The sequence below is a fragment of the Formica exsecta genome, unplaced genomic scaffold, assembly GCF_003651465.1.
Source record: "Formica exsecta isolate Colony F162 unplaced genomic scaffold, ASM365146v1 scaffold2, whole genome shotgun sequence".
Taxonomy (NCBI): Eukaryota; Metazoa; Arthropoda; class Insecta; order Hymenoptera; family Formicidae; genus Formica; species Formica exsecta.
In genome coordinates this window covers 1513678-1537479 of record NW_021849297.1, presented here as the reverse complement: position 1 = coordinate 1537479, position 23802 = coordinate 1513678, and the positions used below count along the sequence as shown (strand labels likewise).

Here is a 23802-nt window from a genome sequence, read left to right as displayed (position 1 = left end):
AGCATTTATACAACTACGACACTCACACAGATAAATTTGTACGTATCATGTTATTGTAAATGTTCGACGACAGAGTTATGATTATAGTCGTTACATTTTCTCATACGCATATTTCTTTTCCTATTTCTTTGTTCGTGATGTCTTATCTAAAGTCAGCGATATTATTTATGCCACACATTTACATTAACAATTCAATTTATATATATATTAGTTATTATATAAAAAATTTTCCATATTTAAAAAATACATTTTTAAAGACAAATTCTTTGAAAGTATTGATATCATACTTTTGACAGGGGGAAAGATATTTTATATAATTTTGAATATCTGTTCTTAGAAAGCACTTTGTAATGTCATGTTAGATTATCCTATCGAGGCAATAATAATACATTTTAATTCATCAATAAAAATTTTTTATATATGTATATGAAAATGATGTATAAGCACGTAAGTTGTAAAATTCACAGGATTTCTATTATATATTAATCATATTTTTAATATTAAATTAATTGAGAAATTGTTTATGATATTTGATTTTTTGTGATACTTTCATTAATTTTATTTTAAAATAGTCGATTTTTGAGACATATATTTATTCATTATGCATTATACAAGACAATATGAATATTTTAGGCAGAAAAGATCGTTATATTGAAAAAAAAGTATAAAAATAATGGGCTAACATGAGCATGAAAAGATTCTTAATAAATAAAAATTTTTTAAAGAACGTAGATAAAATTGTCAAAATATCTTTAATAGATTTTTTTATAGTGTTGAAATGTGTGTCTCCTTCTTATACCTGTTAAAAATATTTTAATTATTATATATCTATACGTTTCTTAAAAAAATTTTATTTGTTAACGATCTTTTCATGTTCGTATCAGTTCATTATTTTTGTACTTTTTTTCAATATAATAATTTCAGATTAGATAATGTTTTTTTTGCATTTAAAGTATGTATATAATATTTGTTAATTTTATGCCTTGAAACATTCAATATTCTAAATATTTAAAAAAATCACTTATATTCTAAAATTAATACAAGCAACTCCGACGCGACTTAAGTGCCAATAAAGGTAATAAACGTTGTATTGCGGAAGAGTAAATCATACTATAGAGCCATCCGTTACGTCAATCTTAAACTCACGTTTGCAAGAAAAATTGTTTTGCAGTTATTGCAGATTTCGGTTATTACAGTTCATCTTATACGCATAAAACGAGAATATGAGAATGCAAAAAGGCGCCTTCCGCTGATATTCTCTTTCCATTTCAACAGTATCGAATGCACAAGTGCTTTTTGCCCTTTGCGCCGGCATTCTATCGAGTGCATATTGCGCGCCTCGTGCATTCCATTGATTCCCCGACAAAGCGCTCTTGTTCTTTAATTCGGTTGACAGGAAACAACAGGAAAGGAAACTGAATCATCCGGTAGCATTGTCCTTTTGTTCGCCCATAGTGGCTGAATAGGAATATAGTCGGGGTTTTTTTCCTGTCATCGGCGAAGCTTCGACACATCATGAGCCGAATTAACCTTTTTAGTATATCCGCAACAGTGGCAGACACGCTTGACGCTTTTAAGCGACATTCACGTTTCACGGATTTACCGTCGTCTGTTCGACTCAAGTGCTATCGCCGTTTTAAGCTTTTCAGTGTCAATTGACGTATATGAGATATTCAAGAAATGTACAAAATGAATATTTACATACGTTTTGTTTGTTTAAATTATTAATTTCATATAAAATTTGTATATCTAAACATAAAATATACTCACACTCCTTTTCTGATAATCTTCGATACTGATAATCGATAGTAGATAATCAATTTGTAAGTAGAGGAAAAATGATAAGTAGCGAGTAGTATATTTAAACAGCTTTTGCTTTGCCAATACAAAATGCATTACCGATTTTGACTGTATACATATTGTTGAAAATTAATATGAAACAATATAAATACCCGAGAATTTACATTTAATTGGTGAAAATATAAACATATAAAGAGTGCGTGCGTATGTCAGATCTCCAGTTTAACAAAATGCAACATAATACCAATTATTTCAATATTATTAAATATCATGCTCATTTATATCGCATTTATATTGTCCATGAACACACATGTTTTATGCAACATTTATAGAATTTTAGAGGATTGTGTGTTACTTTTATCGATAAAATGTAATAGTTGCGCAATTGCTTCATAATCAAGTAATGTTTATGATCCTATTTTAGGCCCAATTGGGTAATAATATATGCAATTAAGATTACTACTAAGGAATATAAACACACTTGATCAAATTACTGAATAATAACTTAATAAAGTACTCGTTATTTACTATTTGTATTGTAAAGGCAAAATAAAAATCAATTTAGATTTTTTTATTTTAATTGATTAGTAAAACTGTTTAATTATTTAAACGGTTTTAAACATACTTGTTAATACGTATGTACATTCGTAGAGATATATTTTGTGAAAAATAGATGTTTTTTTTGGTATTCAACTCTTATATGATTTCAATTATAAATTTATAAAGTGTTAATAATAACACACGCCGATCTTTTTACATACTCATCAACCTCGTTGATTAATTAATATATATTTAATTATGCATCTAACACACAGCTAAACATAGCGTTCATGGTAGGAGCTATAGCGTGTAATAATAGATATTAAATTTCAAGCACATCCGATTATATATACCCGCAGATGTATTTACGATAATCCCTCCAAATAATAATGGGCGCGGTCGTCTAATTCGTTTTAATCATTACCGAAGAATTAATGATTGTGTGTAAGTACAGTTTTAATATGCATATAGTAATTTCACAAACATTTTGTTCTATTCTATCTATTTTAAATATTATTTAAAGTACTATTACACAGTTTACATTTGTCCATTAATTATTTATTTATTTAAAAATATTTATTGGTATACAATTTCTAAATGTGTTCTTTATTAAAAATTTTACATACAATATATAAAGACTCTGTTCCTTAAAGAAAAAGCGGCATTGTAATAAGATATAAAAAGGTATCAAGCAAGTGGTGCATTTGGTGGATATGGTCCAGGACCAAGAGGTCTGTTATCTTGTCCGGGCACAATCAGACCTGATTTTGCTACACACTTTGCAGCATAGCCCAAACATTCCAGATAACGACAGCAATCGTTATATTGTTGACACTGAAATATTTAAAATATTTTATATATTTAAAAATATTATTTAATGTTATTAGTTAACGTTAATTATTATTGTAAATACCGACAAAACACGTTCAAAATTTAATATAATATTTAATATAATATCTTAACATTTTTATATGTAAAATATCATATATAAAACATATATTTTATAATATTTTATTTTAATTGTTCTCTCTCTCTCTTTCTCTCTTTCTCTCTTTCTCTCTTTCTCTCTTTCTCTCTTTCTTTCTTTCTCTCTTTCTCTCTTTCTCTCTTTCTCTTTTTTTCTTTCTCTTAATCTAATAATAAATTCTATTATACAATATATACAATATATTACACAAAAATATAAATGCAATCGAAATACTTACATATCCTCCCATAGGACTACACGTAGCTTCTTTATCTCCTTGAGGAGCAGCGAGTGCCATAGCAATCATGATGAGAATGGTGAAAATAACGCACTGTTGACTATATTTTAAAATAATTTATATATATAAATAAATAAATAAATTACTTTTCTTGAGTAGCTGTTGCACAGATCGCAATTGATAATCGCAACTGATCGATATTTGATTTTCAGAGAGCATTTATACTTTGTGTCACACTTGCGCAAATAAAAAATATCAAAACATTGTTTACATTATTTAATATATGTATAAAAAGAAACATCTGCGCTGTAATACTTACGATGTTAAAGTAAAGATAATAGATTCATTTCTCTTTTAAATTATTTTATATATAATTATAAAAAAATCATATTTTGTTGCAGTTTTGTACAGCATTTTGCATTTAATTGACATTGAAATGTCTTATAACATTCAATATATGTTACAAATTAAATTGCATAATATAATAATTAGATTAGGTATTAATTATAACTATATAAAATGTAAAAAATTATATCTAATTATATTATGAAACACAAATTATTTAAATATTTCATTATCGTTGTAATTTTATTTAATAATTAAATAACTCTACATCGTGTATAATAAATTATATACAAACTAAAAAATTTTTCATGCATTATTTATAAAAGTATAGGATGATGAGAATATAGGAAGCTAGTAACTACTGTATAATTTTATATTATATATGTTACAAATTAAATTGCATAATATAATAATTAGATTAGGTATTAATTATAACTATATAAAATGTAAAAAATTACATCTAATTATATTATGAAACACAAATTATTTAAATATTTCATTATCGTTGTAATTTTATTTAATAATTAAATAACTCTACATCGTGTATAATAAATTATATACAAACTAAAAAATTTTTCATGCATTATTTATAAAAGTATAGGATGATGAGAATATAGGAAGCTAGTAACTACTGTATAAATTTATATTGTTAGTTAAAAAGTACATTATTAATTCATTTATTTCAATATAATTTATAATAATAAATTTTTAATAATATGTTTATAGGTTATTTAACATGTTTCTTTAATAACTTCAATTTTGGCTTCAATATCATTTTTAGCGCGGTTACTCAAGATAAAATGATTTATCATTGAATGCTTTAAGTAAATATTCACTGTATATTCAGTTGTAATAGCATATTTTTTAACACGGAAAATAAAAAGAAATCGGTTGTAGTAAATTAGAATGACTATATTATATAAAATAAGCTTTAAATAATTAATTCAAATCTACGTATAAAAATTGATATTATTATATAATTTTTAATTATATCACAATATATCGAACAATTATTATCTTGTTATAGTTCACGTTAACAAAATGTGTACAGTTGTCTCTAATATAAGAACATTTGCGCACAAATATCCTCTTATAATTATTTTCATAATCTTTACAATTATAATAATTTTAATTAGTTTGATAACGTAAAAAGGGAAGAATATGAAAGAAATTTTGCCGTATAATGAATAAACAAATATATGTTTTTAATTATGATGTAAGGGTAAATTACATTTAATACATTCTTTTCTAAATTAAGCAAAAGATTAAATTGTACTTATGGAAGGTAATCCAAATTAATCACTCACTCCTTAGTTAGTTACTGGAGGTTCTCTTGGCCCACACGGGCCGATTGGGATTCCTTCGGGGGGTCCTCCAGTGCAACGATTTACGCATGGATGGCATACAAAACCTTTACAACATTCACTGGTACTTGAACACTGTAAGATCACGCGAAATTATATATACGGTTTTATCGGTGATATCATTTTTGAGAATTGTTCAACTTAACAACATTATATATATTTTGCCATATAAATTGATATGATAATTATTGTGGAGCGGAATGTAATATTAAATTACATGATTAATATTAATGGCTTTGATGATTAGTGTACGTTTTGTTACATTAATAAAAGATTTAGATATATATGTATAATTTTGAATGATAATGCAACGGGGTACTTACCAGTTGGCCAGGTAGAGTGCAAGCCATGACCAAATTCACTGCGAGAAGCGCAAAGCAAAGAAGTAAAACAAGTTTTCCCATCTTAATAGTTTTTGCTGATCTCTTTTCTATAAAAAAAATTTAAAGATTGAAGAAGAGAAATACTTTTAAATTAGAGATAGTGGAAGCTCACGTATTCACCTGCAGTTCGCTCTCTTCAAAATGTTCTGTGAATCTTTCCGTAGTTTCCCAGCTTATATATAGATCAATATGTACATAGAACTACGAAAAAATAATCTTTTTAAATACAATATGTGTGCGTGAAGAGTGCACTTTGATAATCTTAATATACGTTGTTTAAGTGTTACTCACTGATATTATCGATATTATCAGGTTTCATCTTTTGTTTAAATAGCGTGAGCATCAAACGGATAAACACGTTACGTAAAGATGTACGCATTCTCGACGATCTTTTTATAAAACTCCGGAAAAATTATAAACCCCCCGCAGAACAATATCGCGATAACAAAAGCCTTTTCGCGTGGCTTGCGATAGTGGAGCAATCGCGTCATTTCTGTTCATTTTTGCATTAGCCATCCAATATATTCATTGCGATCAAAATAACTGATACCTTGAGAAATAAATTTCAATATCTGTAAGACACATATAATAGATTTAATTTTATTAACTCTAATATATACATTTATTATTCATATAAAGATTTGTGCGTGCAAGGGAAAAAATTACTTTTTGTCATAAATTTTTGACAATAATAGCACAATTATAAGATATTATTAAAAAATATTATTAAAAATTGATAATAATTAGATTATGAAATATTAAATGAATCTGTCGATATCTAAATCTTTTCCTGTTCTTTTTTTTTTAACGTAAATTTTCTTTTAAGTTATTATTTTAAATCTCATTAAAACAGGAACACATATCTTATTAGCAAAAATATAAAATTTATCATAAATCAGAAATTATTTTAGATTTAATACACAACTATAAAAATAACAAAAGTAAAAAAATATATAAGAATAGCAGTAGTTTAATAAATATAATGCTACAGGGAATCTATTTTTATTTGAGTTAAAAGTTTAAATATCATTAATGCAATATGCCCTACAATAATATATGTAATATATGCTAATAATATTACTAAATATACGTACATAAGATAGCCTACTCAAAAACAAGTTATTCTAAAATACCGTTAGTTCAAATTATTATTTGATGTGCTCGCCAAATTCAAAATTGATTTAGCATTAATGCAGCTATAGTTTGCAGCCTTTGATAACCATTATTCGTTTTCTCGCTATAATTTATCTACGCAAAGTCATTATTTTGACATTTCGTCGCGATTTCGCGAATGATGTGACAAAATATAATCATGTTTTGTCAACAGTACCATCGTATCCAACCGTCACGCTGTGCAAAGCGGTTTGCACATTCCCAACTTTTTATTGTCCGAAAGTGTCACGATTTGATGTTAGTTGTAATCGTCCATTACGTTTTTCGCGCGCTGTCGGCGATAATTGGCGACACCACCGGCGTAATATTTCAGAACACGCGCCGTGTAACACGCTCACGTGTCATTCGGCCTATCAAAACCGCTCTCTAAATTGATTCAATTGATTGTCGTTCCTCCCTCCCTTTTCCTCCCGTGAGAGAAATCTTTTCGAATATTTTCTAAAAATTGATAATGATTATCATGCCTTTTTTCTCAAACACATTATTTATTAACTTAAAATCCAGATCTGTTATTTGAATCAACTCGAATATAATAGAAATTACTTGTTACTATCGATTCTAACAATGTTTATAAATATAACGTACATAATAACAATTAACAAACACGTGTTATAATGATTTTTTTTTTTTTAATCTGATAGTATGATACTTTATAAAGCCAATAGCCAGATTACAACTTAGTAATATTTATAATATATATATACAAATATCAAGATATATAATATATCAAAATAAGATATGAAAATTAAGTGAAATAAATATTACCATATCGTTTGTTGTTTTATATATTGCTCTATTGTGAAAATAAACGATATTATAAAATGTTAGCCAATTTTTATGCTGCTTAGCGCTTTAATCAAAATTTTGTTTTTAACTTTCTCTGAATCCCCATGAATTTCAGATATTTTCATCTAGCTAAATTAACAATATCAATAGTACATGGATATTATAATGAATTGGATATTATATAATGGATATTATATAATTTGTATAATTTGTACATATAGTATTAATTACATACATTAATAACAAACAACATCGATGCAGCATACTGCCAAAAATATGTAAACGCCTAATTCCCACTGTCACTCCCCCCCCCCCCACCGTACCTACTATAAATAATATTTTCTCTCTATACGTAAAGTTCGCTTAATTGAGTGCGCCATTACCTGTAATTTAATGCAATGTAAACGATTAAAACGTTTATCAAATTCGGTCTTGATTCTGAACTAACTGATGTATGGTAAATCATTTCATTATGACGATAATTGTGCAATTATAAAGTGGTAAATATGTAGTTGGGCGAAAAATCGGGAGAAAAATTCTTCGGCTCGTACTGCGAAGGCAAAACATTAAGTGGAGGAATTCGATAAGATGGGAAATCCTGGTACGAAACGGCAGAAATTGCATTTTTCTACGTGAGATGCATTCGACGAAGCCTGCGTCTCATGATAAAATTACTGGAAATGCGGGGTTATCTCAATGCTATTCAAGCATTTCAAATTATCGACGTATGTGTGTATGTATGTACGTCGCAGCGCATAATCATATGTGTCGTGCGATCATTAAAGTGACGTGAATCATATTCAAGAATCAGAGTCTCTTTCGAAGAAACGATAATGCTGCATACAACGTTATCTCTTCCCCGTATTTTCCAACGAGTTCTACTTTATAAAATTTATTACTTGTGCCGCCTATAAATTGCGATTATTCTGAAACAAACTTTTCTTTAACTGTGTATGAGAAAAAGCACATTAGCACGTTCTCTGCTTTTTAATTACATTAATCATAAAATTCTGTATAATTTTAAATCAAGAAATGCACACGATGAATCGGCACATTTCTGTTATAATCTATGATGTCTTATTTCACAGAGCGATCATAATAGAATTGTCGTGTTTTGAACGTGGCAAATGAATTACCTTCGCCTCCACAGGCTGACGTTTGAATTAGACTTGCGTGCAGAGAGTGTGTATATTTGTATCCCTTTCCTTAACACAGTGCAACATCTACACGCACTTCCGACTTACATTTCCGAGCTAACCACTCCTTTCCGTTACACGCGACGGCTCAACCCCTAAGAAACCATTAAGCTTGTTATAAAATTACCATAAATGTCCAAGATAAAAACAACAGCTGCCAACTATATTTAGTACCCGAAAATATTAATCGCGGAATTTTGGATAAAAATTAAATAAAACTTTGAGCAAAAAATGAATTATTTTTGAATTGTTCTATATTAAATAAATAATTTAACAATATATGTATTGTAAGATGCAAGAAATTTTATTAAATATAAGTGATTATTATATGATTAATCCAATTCAAATTTGATTAAGACGATATTTTCATTAATCTAGAAAATTATCAAATTAAAACTTCAAAACCAAGACAAAATATTTGTAAATATTAATTGATAATTTTTTATAACAGTCGATTATTTTGTATACATATTTCTCTATATAATAATATTACTGGTAAAATTAAAAAGTGTGTGATTTAGCATTTTTAATTAAAAGATCAGTTCCAATAAAAGAAGAGGTGCTCAATAAGCAATTGCCGTCATTTATCTCGTGCGATATCAGAATAATTATTGGACCTATCAAAATTTTCCGATAGCTATGTTGTTTTGATCATTCCGGAGTGATAACGAGACGGAAAACAATATTCTTTTGTATTGGAAACTATAGATTTACTCGTTATCAAGTATATAGGTGAAACACACGAATGTTCAATGTAAATAGAAAACTCTCGCGCCTAAGTTAGGCAAGTTGATAGATAAGTATCTAATGATCGATCTATATAATGGAGAAAAAGTCTCTTTCTTGTTACCTGTTTCTCGTATTCGGACGATGTGCACTTAGATTTCGCCTCGATAGAGTCACTTAAGCGATAAATCTTGGCCGACGTCGTCGTCCCGTCTTTCGCGGTTTTGTCCTGTAGGATCTATCGCTCCCTTAGTTAGCGGACTCGGCTGCCCCGTCATCTCGCTCGCGTTCTTCGGCGTAAACGTCGCTTGGTATCGTTCTCTTCTCCCCACCAGAACGAGAGAGTCAGAGTCTCTCTAGGCTGAAGTGCCGGACAATTTGATAATTGGATCTGCGGCAGTGCTGTGATTTACGCGCAGGAGGGTCCAGGGTTGACCGTCCGGGAGGTTACCACTATACGCGGAACCGCTCCGGAAGTAAAGTGGAGGTGATTTCGACAGATAAAGAGAAACCATTAAGCTTGTTATAAAATTACCATAAATGTCCAAGATAAAAACAACAGCTGCCAACTATATTTAGTACCCGAAAATATTAATCGCGGAATTTTGGATAAAAATTAAATAAAACTTTGAGCAAAAAATGAATTATTTTTGAATTGTTCTATATTAAATAAATAATTTAACAATATATGTATTGTAAGATGCAAGAAATTTTATTAAATATAAGTGATTATTATATGATTAATCCAATTCAAATTTGATTAAGACGATATTTTCATTAATCTAGAAAATTATCAAATTAAAACTTCAAAACCAAGACAAAATATTTGTAAATATTAATTGATAATTTTTTATAACAGTCGATTATTTTGTATACATATTTCTCTATATAATAATATTACTGGTAAAATTAAAAAGTGTGTGATTTAGCATTTTTAATTAAAAGATCAGTTCCAATAAAAGAAGAGGTGCTCAATAAGCAATTGCCGTCATTTATCTCGTGCGATATCAGAATAATTATTGGACCTATCAAAATTTTCCGATAGCTATGTTGTTTTGATCATTCCGGAGTGATAACGAGACGGAAAACAATATTCTTTTGTATTGGAAACTATAGATTTACTCGTTATCAAGTATATAGGTGAAACACACGAATGTTCAATGTAAATAGAAAACTCTCGCGCCTAAGTTAGGCAAGTTGATAGATAAGTATCTAATGATCGATCTATATAATGGAGAAAAAGTCTCTTTCTTGTTACCTGTTTCTCGTATTCGGACGATGTGCACTTAGATTTCGCCTCGATAGAGTCACTTAAGCGATAAATCTTGGCCGACGTCGTCGTCCCGTCTTTCGCGGTTTTGTCCTGTAGGATCTATCGCTCCCTTAGTTAGCGGACTCGGCTGCCCCGTCATCTCGCTCGCGTTCTTCGGCGTAAACGTCGCTTGGTATCGTTCTCTTCTCCCCACCAAAACGAGAGAGTCAGAGTCTCTCTAGGCTGAAGTGCCGGACAATTTGATAATTGGATCTGCGGCAGTGCTGTGATTTACGCGCAGGAGGGTCCAGGGTTGACCGTCCGGGAGGTTACCACTATACGCGGAACCGCTCCGGAAGTAAAGTGGAGGTGATTTCGACAGATAAAGAGAGAGAGAGAGAGAGAGTCTTCTCGCAAATTAGCTAAAACTATGTCTCTACTATGGCTAGACGCTGTTTTACAACCTTCCCCAATTCTCGTTACGGTGCAAACATTACCTCAATACTCTCGCTATCACGCGATATATCGATTGCGCGTAGATCACTCGGATATGCATAAGACATTGAAATGCGAAATTATTAATCGATAAAGATCGTCTATATTTTCGTGCGATAGAACATTACGATCGTAACGATTTCTAATTGTACCACTGCAAATTTCTTTATGACATAGATCGCATTTGCGACTGATACATTTTTAAATCAAAAATTAGAATATTAGAGAATTAGAACAGAATTAACGTATCATGAAAAATTAGCTAAAGGCTCACATTTTTTTTTTTTTTTTTAATTAGGACAGAACGTACACGAGCATACACATTTTATTATCCAATAAATGCAACGATTATCTCGAGAGTTTAAAATGATCCCAGGTATATTCTAAAACGCGAGTACAAAGAGAAGCCTGGTAAGGATCGCGAAAATTTGCTTACAATTCGAACGACGTGACCCCGTATGGGGATTCTACGAGTTGAATCAAATCTGCAACACTGAAAGAAAATGATGATCCGTAAAACGAAACGATGAGAAGATGCTGTGAGAAGAATATCGTAAAGTCTCCCTTCGCTTAGCGAAATGCTTCAACCTGCTCATCGTCCGCCCTTGGGTTGGCTTTTCAGCTTCGCCACGCACGTCGCAACGCGTTAACCATAAAATACCAAGGCGAGAGATTGCCGTGAAATAAACTCCGGGCAGTAGCTTCTTTATATCGAAAAAACGCGTAAACGCGTGGCAAATTTCTTTTGTCGTCATCCGCGAGGAAACATTCTAGGAAGAGCAAAATTACTAGCATCTTCTTTATATAAAGCATTAAATGTTTTTCATTTGACGGTATTTTATTATACAACCTTTATATGAGATTAGTAAAACTCAAAAATCCATCTGACAAATTTTGTAAATAAACAAGTAATAAATTTTGTAATAAACGAGATATTAAATAAGAATGTAAGTACGAATCGATTTATACGTTACATTATGTAACTCTCTATCTCGTCGTACGAACGTCACAATTTATATCACAAAATGCACACATATATATAATACTTAGGGATATATCTATAAAAAATTAAAATTAATTGATCATAATTTATAGTAAGAGAAAACAAATGTTTAATCAGATTTTGTCTAATCGATTTTTAAGTTTCCAATAAAGACAGTTGCCACTGTTGCGCTTGCGCTATTTATTTATCGTCGCGTGTGTATATCGAAACAAACAATACAACAGCGACGCTCGCACATCGCACTTAAATTGTAAATTGACATATGTTATTTTTTAGTTAGTGCACATTTTTTCTAAAAAACTTGACAATATAGGTAAAAAAGAAGTACGAAATATATCGCAAAAATTTATTCATATAAAATTAGGAATGTAGATAATGTTTTCTTGCTATTAGGTATTCTACTTAAACTCTTTTTTATTTCTTTACGTTTTTAGAATATACTCGCGTTGACGAAAGTCACTGAAAGTCATCCGGAAATTCGCGAGGCGATATTATCGAAGCGATCGTAACAAGTCCCTGTGAAAGAACGCCCATGGTTTACGCGACTTTTTATATCTCGTGTAAGAGAGTTTCTCGGCTGTAAAATGCTGAAATCGAGGGCATGACGTTGTGGTATTCTCGCGGTCTGTTCACGCGGTGATGTTCACAGTATATGTATGTGAATCTTTTCGCAGCGAGAAGAGAAGTGCTGGGATGCCGCTCGCGGCCGGCGCGAAAAGTTTAAGCGGAGAAAGTATGCTCGAGCTGGCCACCACACCGAGAGAAAGAACGTCGGAAAGTTTGTGAAAGGGAGTGGGAAAGAGCGGACGAAGTCTTTCCTGGCACTCGTATTATTTCCGCCAGGCGCGTGTTTCCGCGCGTTATCCTCGCTTTCCCACCTCGTCTCGGTCGTCCCGAAGGCGACGATGGTGTAATGGTTTCACGACATACGCGTTTTACTGTTAATTGATATCTCGTCGTTTCTCTTTCTTCTCTTTTTCTCTTTCTCCCTCTGGCAAGAAAATAAGGCGGGATAATTAATTCAAGAATAATGCACGAGCGATAGAATAATCAAAGGAATTTGACATTATTTTATTTCTTTCTTGATACTTATTGTTTCTTCATGAAATAAACGGAAATTCGGGAAAAAGAGAAAGAAAGAATTTACATTTTTTTTCACATTTCTTTCCTTTAAGATAAATATTTATTTTATAAAACTTTGCTCGTGATATAATTTTATCTTCGCGTAAAGAATATTTCTTATTCTTCGGTCTTGCAACGTCTAAACTGCAAACAGCTCAGAATTGCAAACATGATTCAACTCTGAATACGATGTCGTAAGTCGTAGAACGTGTAAATAAAGAAAAACAAATGTTCGAAGGCAAAGCCGTAAGCCGGATCTTCGGGTGCGATGCTAGAAAGGTAATAACCTTTATCTGCGATAAAAGAAATTAATCTTACGATGAAACGGTCAAAGTAAACTTGGCGAGCTATATCTCGTCTTGTGCAATGTAATCTCAGCTTTACTGTCTTAAGTAAATAGTATCGCTTGAATTCTCTCTCCTTGTACAACATAACGGATTCATGTAGATTTCGGCTTTTTGAGGTTTATGTAATGAATAAAATCAGATGATTCAAATTGAATGATTTCTGAACATTTTCATTCCGATATGAATAAAATTAGATAAAATTAAATCATTTAATTAAATAAGATGAAATTTTTATGTAGTTTTTATATATATATATAAAGCTTTTTTAATGTTCATTTTAATGTCATATATAAAAACAGTAATAGTTTTATGAGAAATTAAAGTATTATTAAAACAAATTATATATATCTCTCTCTTCTTCTCTTAATAATAATTTATTCATATGATAATCGAGGCTGCGAGAGGAGAAAAAGGCGAATTGCCACTCTCGACCGTATTCAGTTAAATACAATATTTAAGGAAGTAAGTTGATTTCATGAAATATATTAGTAAACTTTTAATTCGACCGAAAAACCTTGAAACGTTATAAATAAGATACACTTCGTTGTTCACACTTGTTCCTTTAATTATAACTGCGGTGCAAATAATCGCACGTATTCGCGAGACTGTGAGACGTGTACGAAGATTCAAGTAATAAGCGATAACAGAAACGTTCGAAAGAGCGAAATATCTATGCGGGAGAAAAGTCTTAATTTCCTCTCAACGCTACCCCGCTCACTGGCAGAGACCCGCGGCCCGTTTTTTAAGTCTGACGCGTGTTGGCCTTTTAAAGGCTTTTCTTCCAGCTGTTTAGGTTATTATAAGGACCGAAGGCAGGGACGAGAGCCACCGCGTCGAAAGGGTGACCATCCGCTCCCGGCCATTTCCTAGCAATTTCCTGACGCTGTTTTTCACGTGAACTTTTGAACTCGTTTCACCGCAGGGTACCTTTTCACTGTAAAATATCTGCTAAGTAGCCACGGCAGGACTAGCCAGTTATAAATGGTCGCGTGCAAATACCACGGGTTTTGTGTCCAGATGCGTCCGGTATATTTAATGCCCCCTGGACGTCGGTCATCGCCGATAACTGCGACGAAAATGTCCTTTGCAGAATTAATGGTCTGTCGTGATATCGATGAGGGAAGGTCCAAGGAGAATGCTCGTAAATTTTTTTTCCATTTTTGTCAGTACACAATATTCAACCCTGATATGTGTATTCCACTGTATAACAGGCTTAATTATTTTTATAAATAATTTTTATTGTGTCGGATGTACAAATTTTCCTTGTTCGAGATATATAGACATTGGCATTGGAAGATTCAATGTTGTAAAGGATTTAAAATCTAACGGTGTGATAAGAATTCCACATATACATATATAAATCTAAATACTCGAGCTATCCCATGTCTAAACGTTCAACGATAAAAGAATCAGATAAACTTAATTAATACAAACGTCGATCTTTACGTCGTAATAGTTAATAGCAAGATACACTCTCGAGAATTTATAAAATAATCTAATAGTACATACATTGATGAAAAAACATGTAATATTTAAGCAACATATATTTTTAGAAGAAAGTATAAATTCTTTCTGTGCGATACATTTCAATATTAATTTCGATATAACGCGGCGGTTCTTCAAGTAGAAATTCTCTTCAGAGATAAATTTATATACTTTATTTGTGATGCGGTAATAATTATTAGTTAATAACATATTTTATTATAAAATAGAAGTTAATGGTAACTGATTGATTCAATTACCACATAATTACAATTTAACTGGCTCGGATGATAAATAAATAATAAATAATTTAAATTTAATTTCAATAAATTCGCGTTATACAGTTGACGTGCAAATAATGATTATTTGTCGTCTCTGCAGAGAGACATATAACTCTGTGCGCATGATTCTGTATGCTACCATTTACACGATGGTTCAGTCTCCCTTGTGCAATTTTGCATTTTGAGCGTAAATATCGCGTTATAAATAGATTTTTCTCGATAAAAAATTCACAGCGATAACAAGTAAGAAAAAAGTAATCTCGTATAACATATGCAAATATGATTTGCAAATATAATTAGCAAAAATAAGTTATTAACATACAAACAGAGAGAAAAAAAATGATATTACATAATGTATAAAAACAATTTTTATGTACGGCGGATGTGTGTGATACAATAGTATTTATAAATACCTGCGAAATATAAGCAAATATACTTTTTTATTTCTAATTCAACATCACTCATTCATTACCATTTATTGGCAAGTTTTAAATAGAAGAGCAAAAAATAGATTTATTATTTCTAAGAATTCAATCTTGTAACGCGTTATATGGTTTAACATAGCATTGTAGAATATTTTCTTAATGAATCTAAATGAACAGGATCGATATTTTGCACATTTTAATATAAGTCATGAGATAGAAGCGTTAGAAGCCGGATGTCCATTTTGGTAGAATTTGGTCAGAAACGATTCGTATAAAACAACTACTAGAATCTATATCATTCACGAGAGTGAGACCGTGAATAATCCATAGTGTTTGAAGAGAAGTACACACTTCAAAAATTCGACACCGTTGGCTTCGTTCGGAAATAATTTATCGAAATGATCGCGAGAGGAATGACGATGTTGTCGAAATGTTCAAAAAGGTTTCCGATAGAACGAGACCAGCCAATCTTAGCCGTACTAGTAGGTTCACGTATACGGACACGCGCGACTGTCAGGGCGCGGGATTTATTGGCCCCCGAGAAGGACAGGGGTAGACTATTCATATCAATGCACCCTTGTCGAAGGGTTGCGAAACTTCGTACTTGCATCCCCTGTATCCGTCCCGCATTGTCAGGGAAAACGTTGCGACCTTCTCAAGAACTCGATCGAGTGATCGATTTTATTTCAAGGATGAGCTACTGAGTAGTTCATTTTCATATGCGATATTATTGACATCTTTTGTATTACATTTAACTGAGCCTATATTTATAAGCTACGTATTTTTATACGATATTACATCTTTTTTGAACTCATTGTCTCTCTCAGCGTCTTTTGATCAAATATTTTTATGACATTGTTGCTCTTTGTTTCACCAACATCAAAAGGCATTTTTTTCTATGTATTATATTAGATTAATTGTATTACTTTAAAATCAACAGTATTTAAATGTGTTAAAAAATATTTTTCCATTAAAATAACATAATTTTTACATAATATCAAGAATAAAAATTAATAAAGTAACATCTTAATGTCGCAGTACCATGTAATAAAAAAAGGTTTATACTTTATATCTTATTCTACTCCGCGGAAAATCGAGAATCAGTCAATAGATTTTCGGCAACGTTACTCCCCCGCACAATTCCGCAGACAATACTTTGACCCCCTTTTAAGCAGGTCGATGGTGCCATCTATCAGTAGATGCATCAACTAATCAATATTCACGCATGTGCATTATGCTTCTATAAGTAGTCTTTGGTAGGAGAAGTCGGCAATAAGGATTCCTAATCGGATCGATAGTATAATGAAACGGCGAGTGTGCCCCGAAACTCATTTTGTGTAAGACGAAAATATGTAAAAATACTTTTTTAAAAAACTGTAGAAAAATATTTAAAAAATTACATAAAAAATTGCAAAAAAAATAGGAATTCATATATAATTCATCGGAAACGAAAGATATGAAATACAATATAGGTGCCCAGAGAATGATCTTTCTTGACGCTGCTTTGTACCACAGGTTGCACTCTGTAGGCGCATTTTTAATCTCTCTTGATCTCAAATTTAAGAAACACATAAATTATATCGGCGTTATAATAATAGAAAGAGTTTGATTGAGAAAATATGAGGATATACATATATTATATATTACAATATAATTATATTATTTTGTCATATTTTTATCAATCGAGCTAATGAAACTTCGCGGATTTATATTACATGAGCATTTCTGTTTAATGATAAGATTCATCATATTACATTAATGAGGCGAAATTGCCACGAACAAAATTTCCAATCTTAATTCAAACAATAATGAATAGAGCGGTTGAATCGGGAAGAGCAATAATTTCGGGGTAATGTATCGTTTTCCGCAAAAGTATCGACGAGCAAGCCGCCGCCGCAGTCGCTTACATTCGAAAACATACGTAGATCCATTACGAAACGATATAATGGCGCAGTCTATTATCTAAACAACGAGAAGCCCAGCAACGGAATCGCTGGGCGGCGCGGCGAGGTTCTGCCGCGAACGTTATTGATATTCCCGGCGGCCGTCTCGCTTTACGTTGAAATTAGCCAACGGAGGAAACTGCTGCATAACGCTGTCGCGATACAAATGAGAGGCAAAGCCGTTTGCACCATCAAGTATCGATCATCCATTCGACGAGAGTAACTCGAACATCGTGAAATGATACGCGACTCCTCCGCGCGTCGCGGCTCGTTTAATATCTTCGTCAAGATTCGCGAAATGGCTGCAAAATTACCGTCGCCGATTCATAAAGCCCGATTTTGATCCAGTTCGTGCGAGACACGTGTTTCCTCAGAAATAGAAACCGACATAGATAGAGAGAGAAAGAAATGATATTGCGAAAAAGATATATATACGTTTTCTGAGAAATCTTTCCAGGAGTAAAAGAAAATTTTCTGTTTGTTGTAAAAATTATTATAAATAAGTTGTACTTTGAATATCTTTGACCACTACACAATTTTAAATTGAATAGAATAAAAACAAGAGTAGATAAAAAATATTTTCTCCGATTTATTCGTAAAATGATTGATTTGTGTCTTTCTCGCGATGTGATCGATTTAAATACAGGAATAACAAAAAGAGAGTCACAGAGCGAAAGGCGGAAATGGCTGTGTAAAGTGTGCACACTGCGAATGACCATTGCCAAAGCGCGAACCGACCGATCGGGCCTTCCCCGTTTATCCAATCGATCGGCATAAAGATTTTCAACTCTTAATTAAGATCGCGAGGGCACTGGAGTTTTCAATTAAAAGGGTAGCGACGCTCCCTCTCTTGTTGTCTCTGCTTCTCGTCGCTGCATTTCTCTCCCTCTCTTCGCTAACTCGTGTCTTTATCGCTCCTGCCCTTTCGCTTCGTCCCTTCGTCTCTTTCTCGCCTGTCCTCTTGTATATATTCGTTCTCTTTTGCTACGCGTTCTTTTTGTCTCGCTCGCCTGATGCGCTGGCAACATTAAATGCAATTTTGCGCAACGCATCCTCCGAGGGTACTCGGATCCCGATGGTGTCTCCCGATCCACTTTTTCCGTTTTGGCCACTTTTGTGGAGTACGCGTGCACGCGGTCGTGTCATTTTTGTTTCCGACAACGTTTCCGATTCTTTGTCGGGCGATATCGAAAAATATTAGTTGCCTCGTTACCTCGATGCTCGAGATCGCGTGCAATATTCTAGCAACGGAGCGGTGCTTCGAGGATTTTCCATTGGCTTCTCTGCCCATGAGCATTGAAATATTCAAACAACCACTCCATACTGTTTCTAAATTCTTGAATACCGGAAAGCAGCGTTCTTTTTTAATTCCAGAGCTATACTTGTAATCTAATGGATTTGGCAAGGTGCAATAAAAAAAAAAATCACACACAACATGCTTTTAATCGAGATAAATCTGCATGATAAGAAGCATGAGATTTCTTCACGTTTATCGCGCGTTCCGGTCGGAGGAGGGGATGGAAAAAGAGAAAGCGTGTGCATGTAATCGGGATGGGATAGGCGGTGGTATTTTTGGCGGTCGTCCCCATCGGCATCGATGCGAGTTGCGAACTGGTAACCCTCACGCAATGGCAATTTTTGCCGCATACAAAAGCGCGGAGAGAGCGTGCCGCGGCGCTTCCCACCCACGCATACACGCACGCACACGGGCGCCCGATAATGCTGTACGATGACCATGGGACACCGGGCTGATTGGGGTGTGCAGGCGACCTATGCAGTTTAATTTATGTTGCATCACCAGCCAGTCGTACGTGCATCAATCCGTTCGCGATCCGTTTCGCTCGTGCTCCGATTTTCTTGGCGATTCTTCGCGACGGCGATGGGCGATTTTATCTTCCCAATGGCGTCTCCGTGTCTCACGTATGTACGTGTATGTATATAGGTGTGCTCGTGCGCAAGTGAATATACACTCGCAGACATAAAGCTGGGCTATGCGTTTGTAGTCAGCCATCTTTGTTAGACGTGCGTCATTACAGATGATAGGTAAAAAAACATGTTTGTTTTTGGAAGCTTCCAACGAATTTCCAATGAGTCTCGTTATATCGGGTATCGCGATGACTAAAGATCATAATTAGATGACCGGTGTTGACAAATTTCATCAAATTTACTTTGTTAAAAAAAAAAGAGATATGTCTCACCTTGAAATTGCAGAGATCATATATTGAAGAGAAATGCGTGTAATCAATACTACAACCTAACTTAAGTTAGAATTTTGAAGTTGTAGAAAACGGATGAACGAACTTTATAAGAAAAATAATTTCACGATTGTACAATGATTATTATACATACAATATTATTTATCTATTTTTATTTGTATTAAATGAAAGATCACTTATGTAGAAAATTCGTGTAATTTTCTTAGTATATGGAACATTATTTCTATCACATAATATTTTGCAATATGAGTATATATTTTTGACAATTGTTCATAGCGTGAAATACGCAGAATTATTATTAATTCTAAAAAGTAGTGCAATCAAGTGTATCGACGCAAAAATCCTATTGGAAGATGCAACATGGCTCTCTCCCTAAGATAATTCAATTCTTCCTGACTCTTACAATAAAAATAATGCCAATGAGACAATATGCTCGGTCGATGTGTGATTTAGTAGTCGGCGACGAATCGTATTTGTGATATGAACCGGTTGTTTATCAACGCATTCAAGATCAAAAGAGCAATAAATAAAGGAGCGTTATATGCGCGAGAATCGTCGCGCGCGATGCAGGAGCGGAATCCGAGACGTGGCGCAGGAAGAAAGCTAATTAGCGCGGATCGAACCTTTGGCGCTTGATGAATGGACAGCCAATATTTGGACTGAAGGTACCCTCCTCTCCTTCCTCCGTTCTGTCCCTCCATCCAGCCATCTAGCTCTTTTTTGCTTTTTATCGCCGAGTTCTTTACATTGATCGTCGTAGTCGAAGACGCGCGATGACGTACGAGGGGGTTGAAAGGAGACAGATGACGACGCGCGTACGCACAACTTACGCGCGTTTGGGTAAATATCTCCGTGGGTATTTACACGAGCAAGCTCGACTCCGAGATAGCCCGTGATTAATGGCCCTTCTTCAAGCTTTATTAACGACCTGTCCACCCAGCCCCACCTTGACCACTTTTGGAAAACCTCGTGTAACCGGATTCAGGCGTTCGTCATGTATGATTTTATTCATCGCTTTCTGAAAATGCAAGAATAATTTCGCGAGCTCTTACAACGATTTTTTAGAAACTTAAAATTATACCGTTTATCACATACTCTAACATGCATCAAAGAATATACGAAATCGATTCAAAAACGCTTTTCTTTGCCAGTAACAAACGTTAATTTTTATCAAATATTTAATTTATATATCGCACTCATATACACGCGTTATATTATTACAAATAATTAAATAGATTCTGGTGTTCTTCTGAGAACGGAAGGTCCTTTCTACAATCGACGTTGAGTCACGCGGCGAAGACCATAAGGCACCGTATAAATACACGGTAATCCTATCCGATAATAGTCGCTCGGTCAATTAAGATGACCGTCATAAGAACCAATTAAACGTAAGTGCATGACCACCCTAGCTCGGGTTACGTATTTACGATCTAAAATTATGCGTTTTCGTCGCCCGCTCTCCCATTACTCGCCCTACGATTTCTTTCTCGTATGCCTCCTCCCTTCTCGCGATTATGAAATTTCATCTACGTATCTGATTCGATATGCGTCTACGTATGTGTTCGACGCTTTATCGGAAAAATATTTCCAGAATTTTCCAGAACCTCGTATAATTAGTTAACAAAAGTCACCCATAATTGGCGCAATTATGCGTATAATGTAATATTATCAGTTCATTTCCTCGGCATACGATGGATACTCTTTGGAAATGCGTAAATAATATATTTGCGTAAACGTGACGACCGGATGTGTGATCTACGTGATTAATCGCCGCGTTAATTAAAATATTCGCTTAATAAGTTCGCTTAAACGGCGGGAAAAACAGCGGGGCGATTCATTTAGCAATTATTTTATGTAGTTTGTGTACACATATATGCTGTTAAAGAGCACCTCGCGATACACACTCTGATGACTAGTGTATGCGTGCGCATATGATAATACACGGACGCTCGAAAATGCACCGCGACAATAACGATTCCGGGTGAATTAATTGACAATGAGAGATCGAATGCGTGGATCGCTTTCAAGATATCCGACAAGAACGGTCCGACTGGATAATTCGTTTTCTAAGAGACCGCGCGCGAATACATAAAAAATATCTCGCGTACGTGAAAACGCTTGTTTCTCGAAAAAAGTGACCCTTTTTTTTAAACCCTTCGTCGTCCCGGTTTCTCACATTCATAACCGGTCACCATACGAGTCGCCGCAAAGGCACAAAAAGTGAAGTGCGACGATTATTAAATATACCTATCTACCTCGAAGGGTGACCAGCGGAAACGGGTCCGCTGGTTATACGCTCGCCGTGTTATTCCGCCTCTCTAATTGGAAGCTTCGATATAAGAAGATTGCTTCCGGCTAAAGACAGAATAATATTATGACGACGATCACGTTATTGTACACTCTGTACTCTTAGATTTGCATTGCTCTTAGATTCCGTAATAAGACTATCCATGATAATCATCATCGACTTTGCGATAATACTCGTGTAATAATAGGTATCTTTCTTTTACTTAATACGTGGTTTCTTGACATTCTGTAATATGTCATTCGAGGCTACTCGATCACAAATAATAAATATCACTGTGTAATTTTTTGGCTCGTAAACAAAATGTATAGTTTTTTTTTTCATACGGTTGCTGCAATTTAATTATTGAAACATACATATATCCTTTTTTTTTAATTCTTTGATAAAAAAAGGATCAGAAATATTATAATATTAATAATATATATTAATAATATATATTAAAAATATATTATTAATATTATAAATATTATTTTATATATTGTTTTCTCTTTGTTTTTAAATATTTCAATCAAAGTATCTCAGCTTTGTGCAAATGTGCATGTATACACACACGATGGTTTTCTTGAACGACACATCAACTATAAAAGGAGCAAATAAATTCTCGTTCGGTGTCGATACTTTCAAAAAATGAACGCCAAGGGGATTGTTCCGTACTGGGAAAAAAATGGTCCCCGACAAGCTTACAATTTGAACGCGACAGAAAGGACAACACTTCCACGGTTGAGACACAGGCAACGAACGCTAGGTGTGCTGATATATGGACCCGTCTCGTGTTGATAGATACCAGAAACTTTACAACTTTAATTTTTCCCTCGACGTCAATTTTGGGTTTTAATCTTGACCTACACCTCGGACAGGGCGTGTCAAACAAGGAAAGAATTATTACCGCTACAATTGAATAACGTGCTTCTCTACGTGCCAATTGTATTTGAATTTTAGAACTGTGTAAATCTCATTTAAAGGCTTGCACTTTCGAACGTTAAAATACAAAACGAGGAATGAATAGGTAATATATAACTTTTTTCGTCTTATGAAAAATAAAAGGAATGTCAAATATATATATAGTATCAAATCTATTTAAAACGGGATAAGATAATGTAAGATAAAACAAAATTTAAAAGAGATATTAACAATTATTTAACTGTATTAAATGAATACGATTGCATGCACACATTGCGTAATACTCTCATAGATTTCGGAATTGATAGCAAAGTTTATACTATCTATCAATTAATTTGATCGATAATTTGATCATGCACGTGCGTATCAAACAAAAATCAGCATGTGACGTAAGTCAGTAGAAATGTAATAATATACACGATGTGATAAGATAGCATTTACATGCGTGAGCCAGAAAATGATGTATTACATTGCGTGGTACTAGTGATAAGGATGAAAATTGATGTGTTTGAT

General features: G+C 33.3%; 1 long non-coding RNA gene across 1 annotated transcript; it reads right to left on the bottom strand.

Moving 5' to 3' along the window:
• Positions 1-4836: 4836 nt before the first annotated feature.
• LOC115234333 lies at positions 4837-9657 on the bottom strand. The gene is made up of 6 exons (XR_003883902.1): positions 9643-9657; positions 8733-8887; positions 5929-6209; positions 5758-5838; positions 5578-5684; positions 4837-5329 (listed from the first exon to the last, which is right to left on the bottom strand). It is a non-coding gene; the product is annotated as an uncharacterized LOC115234333 (long non-coding RNA).
• Positions 9658-23802: the final 14145 nt, after the last annotated feature.